We start from the raw sequence: 25,257 nt of genomic DNA on the forward strand, positions 1-25,257 counted from the left end.
CCAATAAATTTGGAAGGAGCTTAATATTTTATAAAATTTACATTGAAACATCCTGACAAAAATATACCCAAGTAGCTTAGCAAAGATCTGCTAGCACAGCCTGAGATAGTTCGAGTTTGTGTGGTATTTTCAAGTTCATGAAAACATACAAGTTTTGTTAGAAAGTACAGGATCTGGTCCAGTAAAAAATAAAATCTAAGCATTAAGAATCATGAATCATAAGAAATAAGCATCTCGAAAATGAAAAAGAGCATGGAAATTAGCAATGGAAAGAAACTAAGGTTTTGAAAGAGGATATAGAAGTCAAATCATCCTTTGCTATAAGGAACACTTATGTTTTATGTGACTTCTTCCACTGAAGTGGCAGTAAATTGAAGGAATTGCATGTTCATATTTTTTCACATTATAAAAATAAGCTAGTGATGCAGTTCATCACTCTGTGTTGTGGACATTTTATAAAAAGCAAAAACAAAAAAAAATCACAGTGCCTCAATTCTCAGTTTTTTGTTCAAATATTCTAAAGCTTTTGTAAAAACGAAGCCACTGATGGGCTTTGTGATTTCTAGCCTATGATTTGTCAATGAGACCATAGTAGTCAAAGTACACATGCACACACAGAGACGTATATACCCACACTCTGGGCTCGGTTTTTTCCTTTGCAGAAAATGGTAAAAATACGCATTTTAATCCATCAAAATTCAACCATCCTCAATTGTAAGTGAACATCTGCTTTCATCTAGGAAACATTTTAAACTTCTTGACAGTTAAAAGAACTGTAATCCCTAGAGACAAACGCTTTTCTTTTCAGAGAAAATTCATATCATGGATGGCATTATGGTAGGAAACTGCAGTACGCTGCACACAGTTGTAAGTGAACACACAGCATAGTTATCACCATAAGTTCACTGGGACTTCAGCATTTGACTCAATTGGAAAAAAAATAGCTGAAAAATAATTAAAAATACTAAGTTTCTCTAAAGTCTCTAGTCAGATTTTTAGCAGTATTTCTAAAACTATAAAAAGGTAAAGTCAACTCTTTTTTAAAATGGATTTTCATTTTTAATCCTTGTTTGATAGTGTTTGAAGTCAGCTTTCCCAGCTACTAGAGGATAGATAAGATCAACTTATCAGCGCAATTTACAAAAACAGGAAGATATAAAATATTCTATCTAGGTTTTTAGCCATACTAAAACCTGTAGTTTTTAATCTGTAGATTGGAATCTAGTGTCAGTTAGCATATCACTCGAATTACATTTTGTATTGTATTTTGCACAGAAACAGGATATAAGGTGTGGATTCACTCTTCAGTCACCAGGACCATGGTCTTTAGTTCTTCCCACTAATACACTAAGTGTTCACCACAATTCTAGGAACCAGGAGCTCCATCTGCCTCTGTCAAAAAGTCCTAGTTCATCTTTACTGTTGTCTTCAAATTGTATTTTCCTTTTATCTTATAATACTGGAGTTTAGACTGCAGTGAAATTCTGTTGCCACAATACAAACCTAAAATATTTTAATAATTTTTGCATGCTGTAAGGCAGGATGTAAACACAACAACACTGAGTTAAAACAATAGCATTGCTTAATTGGCCAAAGTGATGACTAGGAAAAGAAGGATTCAGATAATACAATAATGAGATTTATTTTTATAAGTTCCTGTAGACAAGATCCCTAGTGATTGAGTTGCTACTCGCCTTTTCAAAGGTGTTAGGTATCTCCATTTGTTATTGAATTTAATGAGAAGAGAGTTTGTTCAAATTCTACCAGTGTCTCACGCATCTTATGAATAGTGCTAAGCATATATGAGTGTTACTGAATGCAATTAAGTTAATTTCTTTAAAATGTGCAGTAAATCAGGGTAGTTATCTCCATAAGGCAAAGAAATAAAAAGTTCCCTGGAACAAGTATATCAAAAATATTATATGTTACATCTTATTATCTTTATTAGTAATTATTATCCTTGGTAACAACAATTACCCTTGAAATAGATCTCTGTATGTATTAGTATTTCGGTGAGTGACCAAATCAAAATACCAATCAAAACAAAATATGAATCATACAAATCAGCTGACGTGCTGTGTTACTGCTGACATAAGGATGCTAGCAAAAGATGTTAGTTCTTTCACAATAAACACTTACCAAACAGCTCTTGCACTTTAGGGTGTCGCTTCCTCCAGCTTATCTATGTCCTCCAGGAATTACTCCACACTAGAGCTGCCAAAATGGAGCCTGAGCACTTTAGTGCAATGTCTATCAGGCTGGGCCTGACAGGCAAAACAGTTAGTTAAACCAAGAAGGACTTGAGAACTGCCAGCACATTTTGTTTTATTAAATTATTTTTTGCTTGAGTACATGTTAATTAGCAACTTATTCCTTCCCATATCTGAATTTTAAGGTAATGAATTTCATCTCACATCTTGGATGAATAAGAAAGTACATGTCTAGAGTTATCATCTGAGTTCAGCTTAAAGCTGTCTTCTGAGCTGCTTGGTTATGTTAGATGCTCTTCTCACAGCCCCAGACCTGAAATATAAAAACATATTTGGCAAGTTAGCAACTAGTTAGTGATTCTGCATAGGCAACATGATGGATTTTCCGGTTTTGTCAGAATTCTTTAATTTTCTTCCTGCCTTCTTAGGTGTTAAACATTATGTCATTTCAAACAATTCCCTTGGTGACACAGAGAATTTTTCTCATGGGTTTTCTGTTCTTCCACTGCCATATGTCCATAACAAATTGTTTTACATGGGCAATTGCATCTTACAAAGCAAGAATGTACAAGAACAGTTCTAAAGCAGATCATTTCCTGAATTTCCTGGAATTTCTCCCCCTTCTTTCAACCCCTATTTTTTTGCTTGCTCATGTAAATGAAAAATTCAGAAATTATTCTTCATATCCCTGTTTCTAACTTGAGTTTGTCATTATAACATTATATTCTATAATTTATTTTTAAGATTAAATTTCTGCTAATCTCTGCAATTTTCTCCTTCAAATATACACACAGATAATTCTCACTAAAGGAAAATGCAAATGTCAGAATGAGAGAAATGTCTCTCTCCTCATATGTTTTCTCTGACATGAATTGCAGGAAATACAGTTTACTGTGTTTTGCAAAACTCAAGGCTGCATACTGGGAATAGCTATTAATGAAAGAGTTCAGTGCAGACTGAATGACTGAGACCAAGATAAGTGTGAGCAGAGATAACAGACAAATGCAAGAAGGCAGTATTTGCAACTTGTTAGTCTCAACTATCAAGAGTTAGTTCTGTAAATAAAATTAGCCTGCTTCACTCTCTACATCATTGTAAAAACGTATGCAAGAGTACCCAAGTTTCATCATTTGGTGTCTGTCTGAACTACAGTTCCCTTCTTTGCTGTCTTGCTGACTTGCCCCAAGCAGCATCAGGAAGCTGGAAGGTAAGGACAGGTGAGCCTGCTGAGCTAGCTCTACTCGCATACATGCCTGCACCCTCAGCAGGAAAAGAGAAAAAATTGCATCAAATTAAAAACAGTCTTAGAAAAATATATGAAAATTATCCAGAACTAGTTAAATAATGTTCCCTGTAGATGTAGAGTAATCTTGTACACTTATTCTAATGAAGAGTGTTCATCTTCACACAATTTGCAAGTAATCATAAAGCTCTGTTACCTATAGACATGTTTCCACCGAGTACTCCCCTTTCATTCTTTCTTTATTTCAGCATTTTATCTAAACAATCCATCACAGGAGTAAAATTCTTGAAAATAATATTAACCATATTATAATGTAATTTTTTTTTTCTTCTTTTTAAAAGGTTATGTCTTCACTGCCTACCAGAAATTATTTGAAATCTCTGAACATTATCCTCTGTTCATGGTTCTCTCAATCTGGCCACTGCTGTGAAAGACAATAAATAGTGTTTTTATGAATATATCAACAATCAAAGTAGGGCTAAGGAAAATCTCCATCCCTTAGTGGATGTGGTGGGGAAAATTGTCACCAAGGATGAGGAACAGACTGAGGTACTTGATGTCTTCTTTGCCTCACTCTTTAACTGTAAGACCACTGATCATCAGGGCAAGTGGCCCCCTAAACTCTGTGACATGGGATGGGGAGCAGAACAGACCCCTGCAATCCGGGAGGAAGAAGTGACCTGCTGTGCCACTCAGACCCCACAAGTGTATGGGACCAGGTGGGATTCACCCAAGGGTACTGAGGGACCTAGCAGAAGAGTTGGCCAAGACACTTCATCATTCATCGTCAGCCCTGGCTGACTGTGAAAGTTGGTATATGTGTTATCCACTCACAAGAATGATCTCAGAGGGATTTTCCAAACTAAATGATTCTGTGATCCTCTAGTACTGTGCTTCTTCCCACTTCTCTAGATTACTCTAATGTTACAATGGCTATAAAAAAAAAGAATCTGTCCTGGTCACCTAACATGATCCAATTTTTTTTCCACTCAGTTAAGATTCTGTACATGATATGTACTGATATTTGTAGAGTTGTCTGGAACTGAGTTTTATGGGATTTTGACTCGAATTGAAATGGCATGTCTGATAAGCCAGACATGATGTATGGATTAAAATCTGAATTTACCACCTGCAGCCCAGTTTCTGATTAGAAAACAGAAACCACAGAGGAATATATTTAGCACTTTCCTTTCCTATTTCATTCTATAAGTTGTGATTTGACACTATACCAAACCAGACCACACCACACAACAGTATTCTACACTATGCTGTTCTACATCAGACCACGTTACAACACATGCCTCACTTTGCTTCACTGAGACTGTGCTGTGCTACACCAGACTGCACACTACGCTAGACTATGCTACAAAGCCCTGGGCTTTCCCTCACTAATTTGTTTTGCCAGGACGATGTGGTCCAGTGGCTGTCTGCCCAAGGCAGTGGTAGCAGTATCTGCGTTCGCATGGCACGTGCAATGCTCCATCACACACTGATTTTCCAGCCTTAGGGGAGCCTCAGCACAGGCAGACCCAGCAGGTCACACAGCCAAGCTGCAGTACACGGTATGGACTGGCTGACAGCCTTACAACCTCCAGATGCAAAGAAGCATACTCAGTGCATAGTGATTATTCACCCAGTCCTTATAATTAGACAAGCTATAGTGGTTCTTGTTTTGTTTTTTATATATATATTTTTTTATGTAGTGCTGCCTTTACACTAGGAAAAGCCATAAGACACAAAGGTCTCATAGCACTGCTTATTGCTTGCTTACTTTAATGTTACCTATACAGCATCTCAGACTCAACTTAACAGGAACCAGCTGTGTCAGAGCATAGTGATAACTTGGCCCTCAGTAGTTCCCTGTGGAGCACTGAGCCATTGACGTACTCCCAATCAATTCCTACACAGTTACAGTTCAGTGAGCTATTTAAAGAAAAAGATGACTGTGTAAAGAAAGAGGGATATTCAAAGAGAAGAACATATTGAGAAATAAAGAACTAAAAGCAAGGCAAAACCTTAAGTACTGGAGATAGACCTGGCACAGCGAAGACAGGAAAGAAGAGGGAAGGAAGAAAGAGGTATGAAAGACACAAATTTCTGTAGTGGAACTCCTCAAAAAAATGAGAGATTCACATCAACATCATTATTGGATATTTCAATGCTTTTAATGTGGAAAAGCACTTAAATTCTTTAATTTTTCTTCCTATGCACACATGAAAAACTTAAATCACTGGGATAAGCCAAGTGCTCAGGAAAACCATTCCAAAAATATACAATAAGTTTCAGTGATTACAATAATATAGCTAATCTATTCAGTGAGAATTTCTGCTTTTAACTTAATGACTATATTATAGATGTAGGGTGCAATATGCCAGGGATATTCAGACAGAATATTAATAAAATCTCTGTTGACTGTTCTTATTCCAATATAAGAGTTAACTTCTTGTCCTTGGACTATTTTTATAATATTTCTTAAGCCTGTATTTTTTACAGAAACAAAACATACTTTTAAAAACCTATACATCAGTAGAATTAATACCATTCTCTTAATACTATTTCCATGGATGACTAAAAAGGTAAACCACACTTTTTTTGCTCAAAATTTAGGACCTGAAAATAAAAATGCATTTTTAAGATAAAAATGGAAATAATTTTAATTTTTCCCCACATAAACTGAAATTTATTTTTATTTAGTAAGATTATTCATGGGATAAGCTTGTGCTCTTCTTTCCATCCCTCCTGATACTATCACTTACAAATGTTTAACTTAATTAGCTGCAATATTAGAAATCCAAGCAGTCCAGAAACTTCCTCTAAGTAAGCCAGTGAAGTGTTTCTTTCAGGAACTGCTCTTACACATCACAGTTAAATTCTAACTCCCCAGTTCCAAAATGTAATCACAGAAAACATATACATTTATTGACACAAAGAAAAAAAGCACAGAGCTGAAGGTGGAAAGGAAGAAAAAAATAAGAATTGTAGTTGAATTGAACATATCTTAAATACCCACAGGTTTTTGAACTGCTCCTTAAAATGTCCAAATGGTAATACCCACAAGCCACAGCCTTTTAAAAACATTTGGGTTTCAGTTTGAAGAGGTTCTGACAGCAGTGCTTTAAAAAAAAGGATGGAAGATAAAGGCTTCTAATACTGCTGCTTATAAGAAAAAAAACATTCTCTTCCAGAAAACTGTAGTTTAACAGAATCCATTCTATATACGTTAAAATAGAGCCAAAGTTCAATTTAAAGTGCTGTTGCACACTTTACCAAAGCTCTTGACTTCAAATTTTTTTCTCAACTGGGCTTACAAATCCTGTATCTGTTGACCTTCAGAACAGGGTACAAGACCATTTATTCTCTCAGCTTTTTGCCTTTGTGTATGTCTGAACAAGGTGAGGAAAGAGGAAAGAAGAATTGTCTGGGGAAGTCACTGGAATTTAAGCCAGATGATATGGACAAGAAAATCATCTGAAATGGCTGGAGAGAGACAGATAGGCAGAATGCAATTAGTAAAATGCTATTAGCAACACTTTCATAAAATGAGTTTTTTCTGCTTCTCACCAGTTCATAGCAAGCACCAAAAACCAATAATATCTTTATTTGAAAGAAACAAATTTCTATTTCTGATACAGTTGGGATTTACAGCCTTCAGCTTCTGTAACTGATTTGAATTGCTGCTTATGAAGTGAAATAATTGTAATATATTTGGTAAAACATTAACCATTACAAATTAATTGAGCCAGTATCTTGCTAATACAGACAAAGCACCATGACTGAAGCTTTCAGTAAAAGTATCAATTAGGATTTCCGTGCTTAAGTGACCCCCTGAAAAACCTCAAGAGAATATTCTTTATCTGGTATCATAGGGCTATATTGCAATAATGATCCTGAATTTTAATTTTCTTTAAACTAAGAAATTAATACCACAATATCACTTCAAGAATACTGAAGTCATATGTAAAATCAAAGGCAATTTTCTGACAGGCTTTTGCTTGACTGTGGCTGCTGTTCAAAAGCATCACAGACTTCTATATTTTGCCAAGTAGTAGTTAAAAAAAATTAAAACTGCTTTTGCATCTATGCCAATATAATTTAAAATGGAATATTATGTATCAGAATATTAAGTCTGATATGAAGACTGATGGAGAAATATTTTATTGTCTTGAATTGCAACATCATTTTCACATCTGTCATTTGACTCTGGTTGTTTCTCAAAATTCTCCTGGAGACTTTGATTCATGATTCAAAATAAAATCATGCTTCTTATACAGCTCATATTTCAAAAAACCTGTCTCTTGTTACCCTATGGTTTTCAGAACATAGAATGAGTTGTCACAACTAGAATTTCACAGATTTAAACTACATTTTAAAAATATGCAGATGTGTCTTACACATGCTTGACCTATAAAGGAGTAGTACTAGAAATTGCTCCAAGGCAGTACCACCTATTGAGAATGCTGTGCTCCTTGAAAGCACACAAACAATTAAGTAAGGAAAAGAGAAGTAATATGAATTAGTAGCATTGCAGTTCTTTCACTGACATCATAAATGACTCCTCTGAATGTTTTGATGTTATTTTGACATAGAAACCTTACTACACATTGTCACATTTTTCTATTTGCAGTTGTTTTGCAAAGTATCCTTTGTGTGCCAAATCATGGTAAAATGTTCCTTGACATTATAAAAGTTAAAATTTTATATCATCTCTTGTGCCTACCTGTCCATATCCATTAGGACCTGATCATACAGATGCTTACAAATATGAATGATTCTATCTTCTTCTTTGAGAATGTTTCACGTATACAAATTCAAATGACTGAGGACTAAAGTTGAGCTTGCATTAATGGAAAAAAACCCTTTAAATTTTTTAATCATCCAAATTACCAAGCAAATTATGGCTCATTTGTGGTGTAAATTAGCTTTTAATCTGAAAACATTGCTGCATGATAAATTCATTCTCTTACATACATATTGTATATAACAACACCATTTTCTGAACTGCTGAAGAAGCAATAATAATTTGTCAAAGCCTTGGTATTCATTTTCCTTAAAATATTGAAATTTTACCAGGGAGTTAAGTGGACTGTTACACGCATATTTGTACATTTTCCTACAGAAACTCTCACTTTCATGAATGCACATTCCCCTTTTAGAGCAGTACTGCATTACTGCCTTATACTTCACTGTTTATGGTTATATAGAGTGGCTAATGTAGCCAAATGGATTTCCAAATATTAGCAAAGCAATTACCATGGAGACACACAAACTTTACTTGAAAAGAATCTCTGGAGGTCCAGACTCCTGTGTGGAGCAGGACTACGATAATTTTCTCCATATGAATCTCAAAAAAAATTGAGATTCTTCATTATTTTCTAAAATATTGTTCTTCATTATTCTAAAGAGACTTCATTATTTTCCTAGGTAAATTTCTTAGTGAAAAACCCACCATTGCCCATTCTTCTTATGTTTTCCTCTAGAAGAAGAGATTGATTCTGTCACTGGGAACGTTTTGGGTAAAATGCTCTTAGCTGTCTCCTCAGTCTTCTCTTCACCAGTCCAGCAAACCCAGCAGCCTAAACCCCTTCCTCTACCAGTCTTTAGACACACTGGCTGCTCTCTGCTGGATTTTTTCCATTTTTCAAAATACTTCTTGAACCAGTAGTCCCAAAAGTGTTCTCATTACTCCAGGAGTAATCTCACTGATGGTGAGCACAGACTAACACCTGCCTTCATTCTGCTAGCTACACCCCTCCTAATAAAGTCCAATGTACAGTTTTCTTTATCTGTGCAATTTGTCAATGATTACCGTGCAAATCCTTCTTGTTCTGCTGTAGCTGTGGATAGGGGTCTAAATAACTCACAACTTTTTCTTGAATCCATTCTTCTAATGAATCAACTCTTCTCTAAATGAATCAACTGAATAACCCATCTCACCTTACCATCTCTCACCATGATAAGTACAAAAGATAATGATTGAGTTTTATTCATAATTTGTGTTTAAATAATAGTCCTATAAAGCTGAAGTCCAAGGGGACTAATATGTCATTTGGACTGACCTCCAGTATGTCAGAGGCTAGTAATTTTCATTCAGTGATATACTCTGGGCACTATCACAGGAGTCTCCTTTTTAACAGGGTTGTTCTCTTGCAACTGGTTGATGAAGGTAAAAAAATAGTCAAAAACTACTCAGAAAGAAGAGAGAGAAAAAAAAGAAAATAAAAAGAAAGGTACATCACATGCAAAATGAGGCCTTGCAAGTAGACAGCAAAAACTCCTGGTAAAGTGAACTCTGAGACCTTTTCCTTTTCTGACTCTTTCTTTGAGGAAAGAGGATCCAATCTACCTCAGGCACATTTAAAGAGAGACTCATAATGTCAGAATGCTGAAAAAAAAGAAACTGCTAGAAGCAAGCTCAGCTGACGGCTGGAGAATGTAAAAGGAGCAATTATCCCTGTTTACTGTGATACTAGGTATGAGCCAAAAAATTTTTATTCAACTGAAGCATAATTTCTAATTATACTGAAAAATTACTTCCATAAGTGGAAAAGAAGTGAAGGAATAGTGCCTTATTTCACTAAAAATGATGTAAGAAAACAGGCTCAAATATCAAGGTGAAATTCTATAGATAAGTAAACTAAAATATGGAGTAGTTCTAGAAACACCATTTTCTTGCTGTTACTAGACTAGTATTATTTTGTTTCCAGAAATAGGAATGATTCATCATCACCGAGAGAATGCCCTTGGGAAAAGGCTAATTGTAGAACTATAAAATGTCACGATTTCATAGGGAAAACATTAACTGGACTCAGGAGAATGTCTAATAAAATCCCATACCTAACTTTTAAATATAAGTTTTATCCATCTAAACTGAAGCACCATTGCACTCAAAAATAAGAAAACCACACAGAATGGACCATTGAAGTTAACTAAGTCCATGTTAGGTGTTTATTTTTCCAGTGTTATTTTGTGAAATAAATTTTCATCATTGTCTTAGATGACTAAATTTAATATAAACACTCTTTCCCCATATTTCAGTTGTATCATACCCAAAGACCTGTAGTTGATTTTCCTTATTAGTTTATTCAAAACAAATCTCATAATAGTTAGGAGCTGAACTGAGTATCCAAGATGTTCTTCCATTCAGCACATTTTACAAATAATAAACCACACTTAAAGGTTACGTTTATGATCTTTTAAGAGATTTCAGGTTTGCTAAACAATTGTATTTTTTCAGAGTATTCCTTTTTTCCGTGGTCTAAATATAAATATATTTGCCAAAGCGTGTGTCTGTTTAGTTACAGATACACAGAGCTTTACCTGTGAAATCATAAAGTAACTAGATGCACTTAGTATCTTTTTCATGCAGAGACAGATTAATCCAGCTTTTCTAAGGAACTGGCAGTCCTCACCACCAGTCTGGATACTGCTTTGATTTTCAGTAGTGCACAGCTGCCTTTAAAAGTGACCTTGATGGAATATGACAGGTATGAAAGCATGAAGGAGAAGATTCCAACAGTGATTTTATGAAATTTTAAAGTTTAAAAGACAGAAGGAGAGAGAGGTCTGTGATTCAATCCTGACAGAGGCTGGATGTTATATCCCGTGGCTGTACAGTGAGAGTAGCTAATGACCTATATTGGATTCTTGTGTGATCCCTGTTAATTAAATTATATACTAAAACCAAGTAAAACCACTTTGACTTATAAAACAATAGTTACAGACATTTAAAGACGTGGTAAACTTCCCTGAGTGTTTTGAACTTAGAAAAAACAATTTAGTGTTCAAAAGAATGAGAATGAGTATATGTCATAGGACACCTTAATGACTGGACTAGAGGATTCTGTATCCAACAAAATGAGATCCTAAAAATTTGAATGTTGTTACCCCTCAAAGAAGAATGAGTAAAAAAATGCAGGTATGTATTGCATATAAAATCATTGGCATCTGCATAGCTAAACAAGCTATAACGTTCACAGCCTGAGCTTTTCCCGTTGTATATGTGGGTTTATGTCTAAAAAACACTTATTTTATATAGGTAAGGAGAGAGAAGAGTAGGGAGGCAGATGAACCCTCTAGGTTTGAACAAGAAAATGAATATGCTTTTCTTCTCCTTCTGCCACCTGTGTTTGTCTCATCTGGTCAGCACCTTTTTAACAAGTATTAAGAGTGATTTTAATGGAACAGACTGAAAGGGTGATCTACTTCTTTGTTAAAACTATAACAAAGTAAAAAAAACGGTAAAAAATCCAGAATTTCCAAACTTGTCTGGACTGCAGATTTAGATGATAGGCTGTGTCTCTATTTAACTGTACATAATGACTTGAAAGCTGATAATGACTGATAGCTGATAATAGCATCAGAAAGTGTGTTCTGGTGGCCACAATCAACTAGGAAATCTTTCTGCATGAACCATGCTAACAAGGATGAACTTGAGTAGTTATACTTTCCATATTTAGTACTGTCAGATTAAACAAGCAAACAATGCTGCAGCAACAGCATGACACAGTTTTTTGTTGTGTGTAAATATCTCACAGGTTTCAGAGCTTTTTTCCTGAAGCAGTGATTTGTAGGTTTTCAAAACTTTGAAAAATTCTACACAACAAATGCTAAAATAGCATATCAAACCAAATGTTTAAAAATATATTAGCATATATGCTTAATGTGGGTTGAGATCTCTTTCAGACAAGAATGCATGAACTTGTAAGTCTTGTACATAAGTCTTGAAGTAAAAAAAAAAAAAAAAAAAAGAAAAAAAAAAGAAATTATCCACCTCATTGTGAGTTTGCTATGTTACTTTCACAAAAACTTGCAAAAACCTTTGGGTCCTGAATAGCTTCTGAAGTTTCTTTGAATACGTGTAAAAAAATAAAAGAAATTAATATCTGTCCCTTTCTCAAGACACAAAATTTTTTCTTTCGTTCCCTAGTTACTACAAAAAGTGTCAAAAAAATGCTAACTTAATTCCCTTCAATTAATTCACCTGACAGAGAAGCATTTCAGAGGCAATTAAAAGACAAGTATTTAGGCAATTTCTCAGGGCTTGCTTATGTGTTATGATATGAAATGAATAATCAAAATTTTAAAAAATTGAAATGTGGAAGCATGGACAAAGAGCAATTATAATCCAAAAACCTTCCCAGCTTAGAAAGTAACTGTTTTGCCTTAGTCCCACTGGTAGCAATGTTTTAACATCCCAGAACCCAGAAATGCTTGATTCTTAGTTGGAACTAGATTACCAGTAGCAATGCTTATGAACCATGATAGAGATTTGGGAAAAAAATCAGTGAACATGTGATGAGGGCAGACCGTTAGTCACTCTCCTTTATTTAATTTATCATTGCGCAGGAAGATTTGCAATAACTTTTCCATTTATATCTTTACAATGAACAATAATTCTTAGCCTTGAGTATACAAACCCATAAACCTGCAAAATCAAACCATAACACAGCAGTATGTTTTATGTATAGCAAAGCTATTTTTGGCCAAGCATCTCGTTTTGCACCTTTTTCCATATTTTATTTGACTCCTTCTCTATCTCTGCACAGTGGTATTTGTGAGAACTAATTCACTTGACAATACAGAAGGAGACAAACAAAAATAGTAATTTTAACATTTTAGCATTTCCCCGAAATATTCCTGAGAGAATCACAATAATGTATGCCATTACATATACAAAATACATGATTGTATGGGGTGCTAGAAGGGTTTTCCTGGCATTCGTATGTACTGACCTACATAATTCATGAATGGTGAAGAATAGGACCATTATATGCAGCAAATGAAGACAGCATTGAATAATACCAAACTTCGTAAGATGTCTGTAGCAAGCTTAGCTTTTCAGTGAATCAAATAGATTTTATTCAAAGCTTAGAATGTACAAGGTCAAACAGTTTATTAAAATGGAGATATAATAAATAGATAGATTCATGCCCCGTACTGAAATTCATGCAAACTTCATTGGGTTAAGTGGTAGGTCCAGCTGTGTGAAAAATATCAGCATTTGGCCCCTTGCCACAAGTCATTTTAGTAGCATCTCTATTATTTTTCCAAAGGCTGCCAGGGCAGTTCACAATGCAGAGCCAAATGATCCACCTCTTCCACTTCATGTTGTGCACCAGATGTTGATACTTTTGCAGACACTAAGTGCCCTTTATTCCATAAGGATATAGTTTCACAGCAATGTGGCCCTTAGTGATCTTTCCTGTTGTGCATCTACTTACTCCAGCTAATGTCTAAAGAATCAAACTTTCTAATTTACTTCTTAGATAACAAATTGCTATACTTTGGTGCCTGCAGCTGAAGCATCTGCCTGTGTGAAGGCATTAATAACATGCTAGTAAAAAACCTAAGTCAATTACTATGTTTGAAAAACCAGGGTCCAGATATATTTCTCCTTAGTGTACCTTTACATTCTAGCAGAATAAAGGTGGCTATTTAAAAATTGTTTGGGTAACAGCCATGCCATTTTAGTTGTCATCCCAAAATATTTGTCTGTCAACAGGCAGGGTCTCAGTAAGAAGCAAATCCTAAACTATATCAAATTAGCCTGCTTGAATTATGCTTAACTTTACTGTACAGTTTTATGTAATGGATTTATACATATCACAACAGCCACATGCTGGACTGAAGACTACAGATAGTGGGAAGTCTTAAGCTTTGTATAAATAGGGAGTTATTTAATAACTGCTTAAGTACCATGGAGGGGTGTGCTGTAAAGAGAAACATTTACATTAATGCAGGAAGGAAAAAGCCTAATGCTCATTAAAAGCCAGTCTGCAAATAAAACAGTGAATTTGAAGAGAAATTCAGAAAGAAAGCAATACTCCTTTACCTTCACTAATCTATTTTCTAAAGAATTAGGTTCTTGATGCCTCGAGAGGCTACCTAGAACAGAGGCTAGACAGTGTCAAAGGAATACAGTAGGTATTTATTAAAAAGGCCTTCAAAGGATATACCTTGAGCAGTACAAAAGCCTGGCCAAGGCTACACCCAAGACGGATGGCCAGTCACGAATTTTCACACTTTTATAAGTTTTGGTTCATTTATATATTGGGGTTAATTGTCCAATTGCAGCTTCAAGTTATGAAGTCTCATCTTCCCAGATTGTTTTCCTCAATTTGCTGTTGTTTATACTATTTCAGCCTGAAGCTGCAATGGTGTCCTTGGTTCCCAGGCTGGAAAAGGATTGTTTTGTCCAACTAAACCGTGAAGAGAACTTGTTAACACTCTATATGAAGTTCAGAGTTATAATGTAGTACGGAATCTGGAAAATGGGAAAGTTGAAACTTGAGGCATCATTCTGAATATGACAAATGAGTAATTCCGTGTGCTCAGGTTTTGCTTTGTCAACCACACTTCAAGGTAACAGAGTAGCAGTTACCAGCAAGCATTCCTTAACATAAATGCACCAAATTCCTGTGCTGGGACAGTTGAGACCCCACAATCTGTGCCCTAGCTCCTCTGTGCCTCTTTTGCTCTAAGACAGCGAGAGTTTCTGTGAGGTGCATGGGCCAAGCACAGGGAAAGCATGCAACAGAGTTAATAAACAAAAGGTAGAAACGTTTTGAAAAGACAATTGAGGAAATTAATGGCTTTCTGGCATGTGGTAAGATATTGGGGTACATGACTGAACTACAAGAGTCAGAGGAAGAATATCATAGAACAGCCCTTGTGCATTTCCCCCTCACTATTTCTAAGCGAAGTAGGTTTTAATTTTCTAATAATCTGGTCAATGTTGATATAAAAACTTCAGAAAACAATGGATGATTCTCCTCTATGCAAAAAAGAATGATTTTTCACATAAAATGCTTCTCATCAAAAGTGGGAAAATGTGTGTAACAAAATTAGAGAAATACCATCTTCACAGGGAAGATCTGAAGGATCTGTTATTTATTCTAATGTTCTACCATTCAATATTACAGATCTAAATTCTCTTTTATGGAAGTGTACCTAGGAGAAAACCATATATTATGGATCTGAAAACATCAAATACAGAGATTTTGTCATGGCAATGAAGGCAAAAATTTCCACTTGGAATTTGTCTAAATTAACATTCATCTACCAGACAGTTTTCAGAGTGCTCTCAGAAGATCAGCAATTCTTCATAACGATGTCAAAATCATCTTGAAGAAGTAAGCATTTATTTTAGAAATAAAGATCTTAGCTCATAGATACATGAATAAGGTATGCTTCAGGCTGCTGGAAACAGGAGACCCCAGCTTGCAGATATACTACTCTTCCCAGCTTTAGCAATGTGACAGTTAAGTGCATTCTATGGGTGCAAATCAAAAGTTCCCTATAAATAAATAAAGTACATGGCCCTGAAAGTAAAATGGTACCTTGTATTCATTAATGAAATTCTCTATTATCACTCAGCTGCATAGCGAGAATTTTTATAGTGGCTGGGTCAGAAGATCTAGCATGCCAAAGGTGATACATCTGTGGAAGGCTTTCAAGATTCAGATAAAGAATGCAGCAAGCCTTCTAACATGACCACCAGTCTATTTTCTTTCTATCCCTAACTTGTTTTGTTTATTATCAGAGCAGGTGTGTTATAGCAATTAGAGCTTCAGATGTAACCTTATTTCAGAGAAGTAACCAAATAGAGCAAGTATGCTATTAATTCAAAGATATTTTTACTCTCTTAGAAGGATCATCTGGTAACTCAAAGGAAAATGTAGCTGAATGCTTATGCATTTCTCTTAACAGAGTGACAGAATTAGTGCCAACCCTCTGGAAGTATTACTGTTATAGTAAGTGGGTTTTCTGTACCTTTGTTTCTTTTGTGGGTCTGGAATAGTGCTTTGACATTTTACCACATGCACAGTGTATTATGTGTCAAGGAGCTAGTGGATATAACTAAGCAAGTTTAGTTCATTTTGTTTTTCATAAGGAAGATAGCTTTGCTGTGATGTTGGTTCCTTTCACATAGATTTACTACTATGTTATTTTATTCTCCTTTTACCTTGGACAAAACCTTAATTTCATCTCTCAGTGAAAATTAATTCTTTGGCATCACTAGCCTAGAAACCCCTCTGGGGCCAGCTATTTTCAGCACTGTCATTTTACAAGCATTGCAATCACAGATATATGACTAGGTAAACTGATAAATTGTGGTAGCTGAAAGAAGATTGAATATTTTTGCTCTTTACATGGCACATATGTTTGGCACAAATATTGTCTCATCTTTCTCTGTTTCTACTCTTCATCATTATAGACCTGATAAATTAATTGATTGATTGTATTAATTCACAGCAACTTTTTTTATTCATAGCAATATTTTTTGTCCACTGTCTTGCCAGGATCAGCAAAACAGCACTATAAAAGTAGAGATCCTGGCAGGAGCTCCACTTCTCTGATAATTCCTGGAATACCCCTGTGTGTCTTTGTCTCTCTTTTAGTGCAGGTGCTAGAGTTGTTAAATCACAAAAACTTTTAGTCTGGAATGGACCTTGGAAGGGCATCTTGTATAACCTCCAGCCTAAAACATGGTCAATACTGAGTTCAGGCCAGATTGTTTAGGTTTTTTTAGTCCAGACTTAAAATTTTCAAGGATGGAAACTCCCCAGCCACTCTGGAGATCTTGTTCCAAGACGTAAGATAGCAGGGCATGAACATGATTCTCTGTGAGGGATTTGACTGGAGAATATAAATTCATTCATTTAGGCCTGATTTCCTGGCACTAGGAAATCTCCTTTCCAGCAGACTAAGGCCAGCAGTTTGTAATGATATACTTCTTGGTACTGAATTCTGCAGGGATGAGGAACTCCATCATTAGAACTATACGGATTTTCTCCAACAAATATCTGTCAGGGATAAAGGAGACAAGAAATATATTTCTTCTTTTATTCTTACTGAAAATATTTACAAGATTATAGCTACACTACCTAAATAGTTCCCCCTCTCTGCAAGACTATATAGTCTTAGAATTTATTTGGAGTGGATCCGTTCTTCGGTGTTTCTCTGAAATATGTCTGTATGGGATAAAATGTAAGAATGCCACAAACACAGTTTGTGCATAATATCCAGGTAATATTGTTAGCCTGAGTTTTCGTTTTACTACAGGCAGAATGCAATGTGTATGGAGATTACCTTGCTTGGGGAAAAAGTGAAAAATTAAGAACTTTAGGAGCTATTTCCGTAATACTGATTTATTCTACATAGCATTAAGAATTAACTGAATGGTTTAACTGACAAACCTACACATCCTGAGCTCCACCTATAGCAAGTGAAAACACCACACAAAATTGTTCAGATTTACATAGGCTTAGAAATTGCCTTTGGAAGACAAGGGTGATTATTGCTCAAAACTAGGAAATCCTGGTAAGGGTCATGAATGAACACTGCAATTGAATCAGTTTTTCCCTTTTGCCATCAAGTCAAGAGCCCTCTTCTATGTTGCACCAGCAGTGTTGGCATTAATGCATAATTTTTCAGGAGAAAGTCTCTTTTTACAGTGGAGGATGCATTCTTCAAGGAACTCAGCCTCTAAGTTCAGGTCGACAGTTCCTCAATACTAGATGCTCAGACAAGTACAGCTGGCTGGTTTATTGGAACAAAATGTTTGACATCAGTGCAGTAAATAAACATGACAATTTTGTTTCAACTGATCCAAAACAAATTTTTTCTTTTAATTTGTTCATGGAGAAAATTGTCAAAGCCGAGTCTAAACTGCAAGTCAAACAAAAATGATCGATTTATTTAGACATCTGATTCAGCAAGCCTTCAGCCTAGATTTTGGAACACAGCTCTGTTGTAATCACTAATAGTTGTTATAAATCAGACCTGAGGCCCTACTTGGAAAATCTCAGGTTGTGTACACAATAAAACAAGACTATGCCCAGCAGCCATGTATGACCATGCATCTGCTTTATCCACAGCAAATCTGTGTGTCAGAAACAGCAACTGGCTGTAGTTATGCAGGGGAGTGTTTCCATCAAAGGCTGTCCTCTCTGTGTTTTTTTGAATCCTTTAAACATAGCTTCCAACGTGCACAGCAGAAGCTGCTCAAAGGCAGCAGCTCTATTTCACTTAAAAACCCCTTTTTACCTCAGATCATTGACATGTAGAATATACATCAAAAGTATTTTTCAATTAGCAGTCAGTATAAAACCATTCAAAATTTGAGACTTAAGATCATCACATATCTCAGGATCAGAGCATCACCTCCCATATCAAGACAAAAAAGGCTCCTTGTTCGATATGCCATTGATGAAAGTGAGCATAACCAGTATGTATGTGTTTTTAAAGAGCCACACACCCACCCCTTTTCCTAGAAGATTAAAATCCAGCTAATCAAAACATTTTAGTGAGCAGCCAGTTTACACACTGACGAAAGGTTATGATATTATTAAACTGGTAAATAGAATAGAATAGAATAGAATAGAATAGAATAGAATAGAATAGAATAGAAAAAAATCAGAGTGAATATGGGTCTCCTTGTTGATTTTTGCTTCATGCCATGGGAAATCTCAGGAACATATTTGAACATCAATAAACCAAAAATCCTCAAGGATAAAAACATCCATCTATGTCCTAATATCTGGTACCTCCTCCGGGAGATAAACTAATAAAATAACTTTTTTTTTCATTCATACATTTCATTTCATTTCATTCCTTTCTGATTTTGTGTCCTTAATAGCCAAAGCAGTGCAAATTAATTTCTTGTTCCTTTCTATATCTAGATAAATTAGGTCGTTTTTATTTTTCTCATAAATATATAAATTTCCCATATTGAAATAGCTACTCAAGAGGGGAATACACTAGATCTAACTGGAATGAAAAAATAAATATCTTTCTTTTTGCAGAAAAACAAAAAAAGAAAAAAGGAAAAGAAAAAGAAAAAAAATAGAGAGCATCTAACCTAGTAAAATCCCATTTTCTTACTATGGTGCAGTGATGCACTTCTAGTTTTCTGTATTGTGATCCTCCTGAAAATAGAAACTTTATGTTTAATTGATTTATTTGTAATGATTCTGGCTTAGGGAAGAGACTCTTTGAAGCTGATTGATTACTGCAACAAGCTTAAGATTTCATACCACAAGAAACCTTTTTGTACTAATAAACAGTGGGACAATAAAGCTCTGGGGCATGGTGTTTCCCTTCACATTAAAGTGAGGATTTGCAACATAAGTATGTGAGGGACATAGTTTATGTGCTCCCAAGAAGCAGACATAATGAACTATTTCTTTTAATGGCAGATTATCCCTGTTTCTATTTCCTGGAGTGAAGACCTCGCAAATTGATGTATCTGTCCTCTGAGGTTTTCAGAGAGGCATTATGGCATTTTAAAATATTAATATGAGAGTACATTTAGCTGAAAGTAGCTAGCCTGGTAGTCTCTTGTGGCTGCCATACAGGTCACCAGAGACCTCCTGTCTCTCAAGGCAAATGATTTACTCTAAGTGTATCATTAAGATATACTTTTTTTGAATTTATGATAGTGCTTTCTTACAAAGTTATACCTTTTCTATAAAAATTTAAGCATTTTTATGCTATTTTCTCCCTTCACTCACTGTTCCTTAAAAACCTGGTCAGTGTCACGGGCAAATTGAAAGTGCCACCCCCTGCACTGCAGTAGTGGGTCTGTGTTGAACACTGATTAGCTAGGACTGGATGTCACATCTTGTTATAACTTTACATAGCTGAAAAATTTCCTAGGAGATTTGAAAAGAACTGCAATTATTCCTCCAATGCAAAAAAAAAAAAAAAAAAAAAAAAAGAAAGAGAAAGGGGGAAAGAGAGAGGAAGTGAGAAAAAGAAGAAAGAGAGAGAAAAAGAGGAAAGAAAAGAAAGAAAGAAAGAAAGAAAGAAAGAAAGAAAGAAAGAAAGAAAGAAAGAAAGAAAGAAAGAAAGAAAGAAAGAAAGAAAGAAAGAAAGAAAGAAAGAAAGAAAGAAAGAAAGAAAGAAAGAAAGAAAGAAAGAAAGAAAGAAAGAAAGAAAGAAAGAAAGAAAGAAAGAAAGAAAGAAAGAAAGAAAGAAAAAGAAAAAGAATCTCAAAGGCAATAAATTTCTAGATTAAAGAAATGGAAAAATATTAATTAAAGACATAGCAACAGATCAACTAAAAAAGTTTCCTCTTATGTGAAATCTCAATATATGGTTACCTGTTTCACATTTTCTTCTGCATGATATCAAGGATGAGTCTGTGACCTTCAGAACTTCTAGAAGAGTATAATCTGCTCAGCTTAGCGTTATTTTAAAAAGTCAGGAAAGCAGACAGATGTAATTTCTATTTTGTATTGGAAATTATATTGGATTTGGTACTTCCCCATTCATGTATCAACACACACAATTTTGTCTTTTCACAAATGGCAGAGTGTGATTCTTCCCACAAATCTGTTATTAGGAGATTGTAGATATGGTTAAGGATATGAAAGCTTCCCAAAGACGTGGTTTTCTAAAAAGCAATCCAAGGCTAGCTAAAATCAGTGTTAAACCCCACAAGTAGGATCATGACCCAGAATATTAGAGGTTAATTTAAATAGTGGTCTTTGTTTTCTGTCTTGATTTATTTAAGCCTTGACTGATCAAAGTAACATACTATTATAATGTAATAGCTGAAATGTAATTTTTCTATATTTATATTTGTAACATACCTGGTAAATCTTTTCTCCATATTGTTAGTCTATTTTGGCTCAGTCATCTACAGAAGGAGAAAAATACAGAGTTTATATCTGAATTTGTTCCAAAATGGAAGACAGAAAGAACAGCATTTTGCTTGAATATACAATGCATTTCCGAGAAAGTCGTCAAAATATAAATTGAATAATAATTTAAAATCATTAGATTCTAGCATGATTCAAAACCATGTTCATAATCTGGGACAGACATTGTAATTTTTGAGAAAGAGCACAGCCCCCACAACTTTATATCAGCTGATGTTTTGGTCCCAGGTATGTGTGCCACAGTGTTGTTGCCCTTTTCTCTAAGCACTAGTATCCCTTACAGCATGTGCAGCAGAGAGCAGCAGATGGGCCTGTGCTAAAGGCAGAAGACCCTGGGGTGTCTGCATGCAGGAAAAATGTGTCCATGTGGCTTCATAGCAAGACATTAGATAGCTGCCACCTGCTCCTCCACACCACCACCAGGGTTAGCTCAGTGCTGCAGAGCAGGATGGAGAGGGAGGTTGGGAATAGGTACAGCCAGCCATCCTGGATGAAGTGCTCCCCTTCCAAAGCTGTGGGATTTTAGATGGCTGTACAGGCAATGCCAAAAGGCAACATCATCTTAAAACCCCTTGAACAGCACTGGGGAGTTTGCCATGGGCTCAGCTGTGGCCACATCTGTTGGGGTACCCGGGGCAGAGGTGGCACAGCACAAGCAGCCTGAGTCTTGCAGAGTGGCAGCATGTATACTCAATTTTATTGAGTCCATGGACTGGTTTCCTACTTGTTTTCCCAACTGTAAAACACACCTGTGATTGGCTCTATGCACTTTCTCCTTTGTGCATAAGGCAGAGTGCATTGCACTTCACATCTGCAGAGGAAAACTGAATAAATTTTTAGAACTGCCTGTTTTGAGCTCCAAGACATGGTCAATGTTAATTTCAAGTTAATCTGCACAAACGTATTTCCAGTTTTCAGTGTCAGTTTTACATTCATGTGTGTAAGCAATATGACACAATTTGTAAATTGAAAATAATTGGCAACAGAAATTATTTCTTTTAATACTTTAAGCAATCAATGTTGACATGGTATAAAAATTCTTACCGAAAAAGTGTAATAATAGCAAAAAAAAAAAGCATGTCCACAGACTGAAGAGAAAAATTAATAGGTATTTTAAAAACCAGACTTTCAGCCCAATCATAAATCTTTGAGGCTTTTCTATTTTTTGGAGGAATTGAATGTTCTTTTTTATTATTATTTTGCTTTTGGTTTCACATTATTTTGACTCTTCTAGCTTGCAAAGAAACAAAAGTTTTCCATTTTTTACATGACAAAATATATTAAAGAAACAAAAAACACTTCACAGAAATAGAGGGAGGAAGGTAGAAGGAAAATGCAAGGAAAATAAGTGCAACAATCCTCAAAAAAGGTTGGAATACAGATTAATGACAGAAACTGAACATTTTTATATTTTTATTATTCAACATTTTTATAGAAGTTATCAAATGAAACAGAATTTTTGAACTCTCTAGGCTTACACAGAATTATTTGCCAGTTTTCTAATTTTTGAGTAATTTCATTGATAAAAACATATTTCAGATGGCTAAATAGCATTTTAGATGTGTGCTTTACAAATGCCTTTAGAGAAACTGTAAAAGACAGAGCATTTCATTTTTGAGATTGTTTTATACATAGTTTCATTTGCCTAGACACATCTGTATTTCTGTGTTAATTCAAACGGTTGGAAAAGACCAACAAGGACCATAAATGTAATAGAAAGTCCTGAATAACACAGACAGCCCTACCCATTAATTTACTCTTATTTTGTTGTTTTTTGAAACTTGTCTGAGAATGGTATTATTAAATGTATCTTAACCAGCATAACTCCATTTTCTGTTACTAGTGAATTCACATCACAGAAAGTGTAAAACGACTGCTGGGTACTCTTGTGATTCTTTTCCTCCACTTTCCACGTACATACTTTTCAGTGGGTTTTCCTTTTTTTCGTGGTGGTCTGTTCCAAATGTGACTAATGACAAATGTATATAAATGTATATGTTTTATAAATAAGGCTACAAATTCTGATGAAGTTATTACTGTCCAGCAAATTATAGAATGGTTCTGTTGGCGAACACTTCAAACAATTTGTCCTTCTGTATTTCAGCTATGTCAATTGTGAATGCAAATTCCCACGTTTACTGTCACGTTTGAATTAGAGGAAGAAGTGGATGGCTTAAGCAGTCTCCTTAAATATGATATGGGATAAAGTAACAGTGATAGCTCCTGCAATGACAAGTGTGAGTGCTCCACTTGCAGAACAGATAATACAGGGATCTTGTCAGCTGTAGCCTGTGGGACAGCAACTTCAGAGCACAGCCAGCCTCTTCTCACTATAGTGAGGGAGCACTTGTATCTTCTGCCTATCGAGGGTTTAGAGTGCATACTAAGTGATATTGAAAGGCTTTTTATCAGCAACCAGTTCAGAAAAAGTTAAGCAGTTTGCTTTCCTAACAATTAATCTTAAATGCATCTTTTAATTTAACTCTAGCCAGAAGATTGAATGGTATCTTGAAAAAAAAAGTAAAACTGACGAGCAGTGAAAACTAAAGATACTATTAAAACTTGCTTTTCTTATTTGCTTCATACTTTCAAAATGTTTGCAGCAAAGGTGTCTGAGAATAGTGAGGATATTTTCTCCTATATTTTCTCCTCAAGTAATATATTTAATATTCAAGAAGAAAGAGCAAATATCTTTTCATTCATTTACAAGGGAAAATATGCTTATGTTCATATAAAAACTCTACTTTTCATCAAACCCTTATGAGTGATTTTTATCAAAAGAATTGAGATGTTCAATGCCTGTAAGCAAGATTGCTCCTTCAATATCAGTCCTATCTGCCTTTATAAATCTGCTACTAGTTTAGCCCATAAAAGATGACACTATTGCAGACCTGAATCTGCTTCTTGCCACTCAGGTGGAGCAGCCAGCCTCTTCTGGACTTTCAGGGAGCTCTGCATGTTCACCTTAGAGCTAAAGCTGCTCTATAGATGAGAGCAGTCAAGTCTGTACTTAGAGACTGGGACTATTATAGTGGAAATACCGTATGTTTGACAAGTCATCTTTGGTTCATTCTTGCACTATTAGTTAGTGTTCCATCAGTGACAGCAAACATAATTCCTTTATTGGAATAGTAAGAGCCTAAAGCTCCAGAGTAGTTTCAATATTCAAGTAGTTAGGGCTGTATTCATCACCTAGTTTTAGTTATCTTAAGCTGATATAATCAGCAGAAAACATCTGTTTGTGCTTTTTGATAGCGGGAGACTCAAGGATCTGAAGGGCAAGCTATCCATACAACTTTGACACTGTTCAGGCATATCCATATATATTTCATTTCTCTGATCACTGTAGAAGAAAGTAGAACTACCTTAGAACAACTTACAGGAACTATAGTAGGATGAAACTGAGTTTTACCTATAATTTTGACCATAAATACTTACTTTGGGATTCTCATGAGCATGTTTTAATTGCCAGTTTTACCTTCCTTGAAGAAAATCCCTGGAAAATATGAACCAACACTACATGGTGAAGTGAGACTCCCATTGACCTTAATAAAGAGGAATAGGTCTGCACAGGTTCTTCTGGTGCAAAATGAAACAGTTATTTTATTTTAAATTGCATATTTAAACATCCTTTAAGGATAAGGAAATACTAAATCCATGACCTATGAAACAGTTATGTACCTATTTTTAAGTGGCCCTGGTAAAAAATTATCAAACATTGGATCTATGACTACAAATATATTAAAAATATATTCAAAATCTGCTCTAGATTTAGTTGTGGTCAGCAATTTCTCTTTTTTTGCACCAAAACATGACAGAAGAATCAGCAAATCTCAATATTATACACCTACATTGTCTCACATTGTGCAAAATGAAATTTCTTAATATAGATACTTAGAGTTCTTATTTAAAATATAAGAACTTTTCTCATTATATATTTAAAATTAATTTTTAATGTTATGAGATAGTGAAAATTTTGATATGGTTTTGTTGAATTCAGGATCCATCGCAGTTAAGCACTTGACATATCTTTTCTATGCAAATTATCTGAGAGGAACATAAGTCATTTTTAATAAATGTGGGGAAAGGGTCTGAGGTGAAATGAGGTTGGTGGTTGGGGCTCAGATTCTAATAAGAT

The 25,257-nt window shown here is 35.2% G+C and overlaps 1 long non-coding RNA gene across 1 annotated transcript in view; it reads right to left on the minus strand.

Moving 5' to 3' along the window:
• Nucleotides 1–2,308: 2,308 nt before the first annotated feature.
• Nucleotides 2,309–25,257, minus strand: part of LOC148219896 (uncharacterized) — a 60,045-nt gene continuing 37,096 nt past the window's right edge. The window contains exons 3-4 of the long non-coding RNA XR_015799265.1: nt 21,051–21,097; nt 2,309–2,523 (exon numbers count right to left, since the gene is read on the minus strand). This is a non-coding gene — a long non-coding RNA (uncharacterized LOC148219896). The remainder of the gene's footprint in view (nt 2,524–21,050; nt 21,098–25,257) is intronic.

This window comes from Sturnus vulgaris, chromosome Z (assembly GCF_052056855.1).
Source record: "Sturnus vulgaris isolate bStuVul1 chromosome Z, bStuVul1.hap1, whole genome shotgun sequence".
Lineage (NCBI taxonomy): Eukaryota > Metazoa > Chordata > Aves > Passeriformes > Sturnidae > Sturnus > Sturnus vulgaris.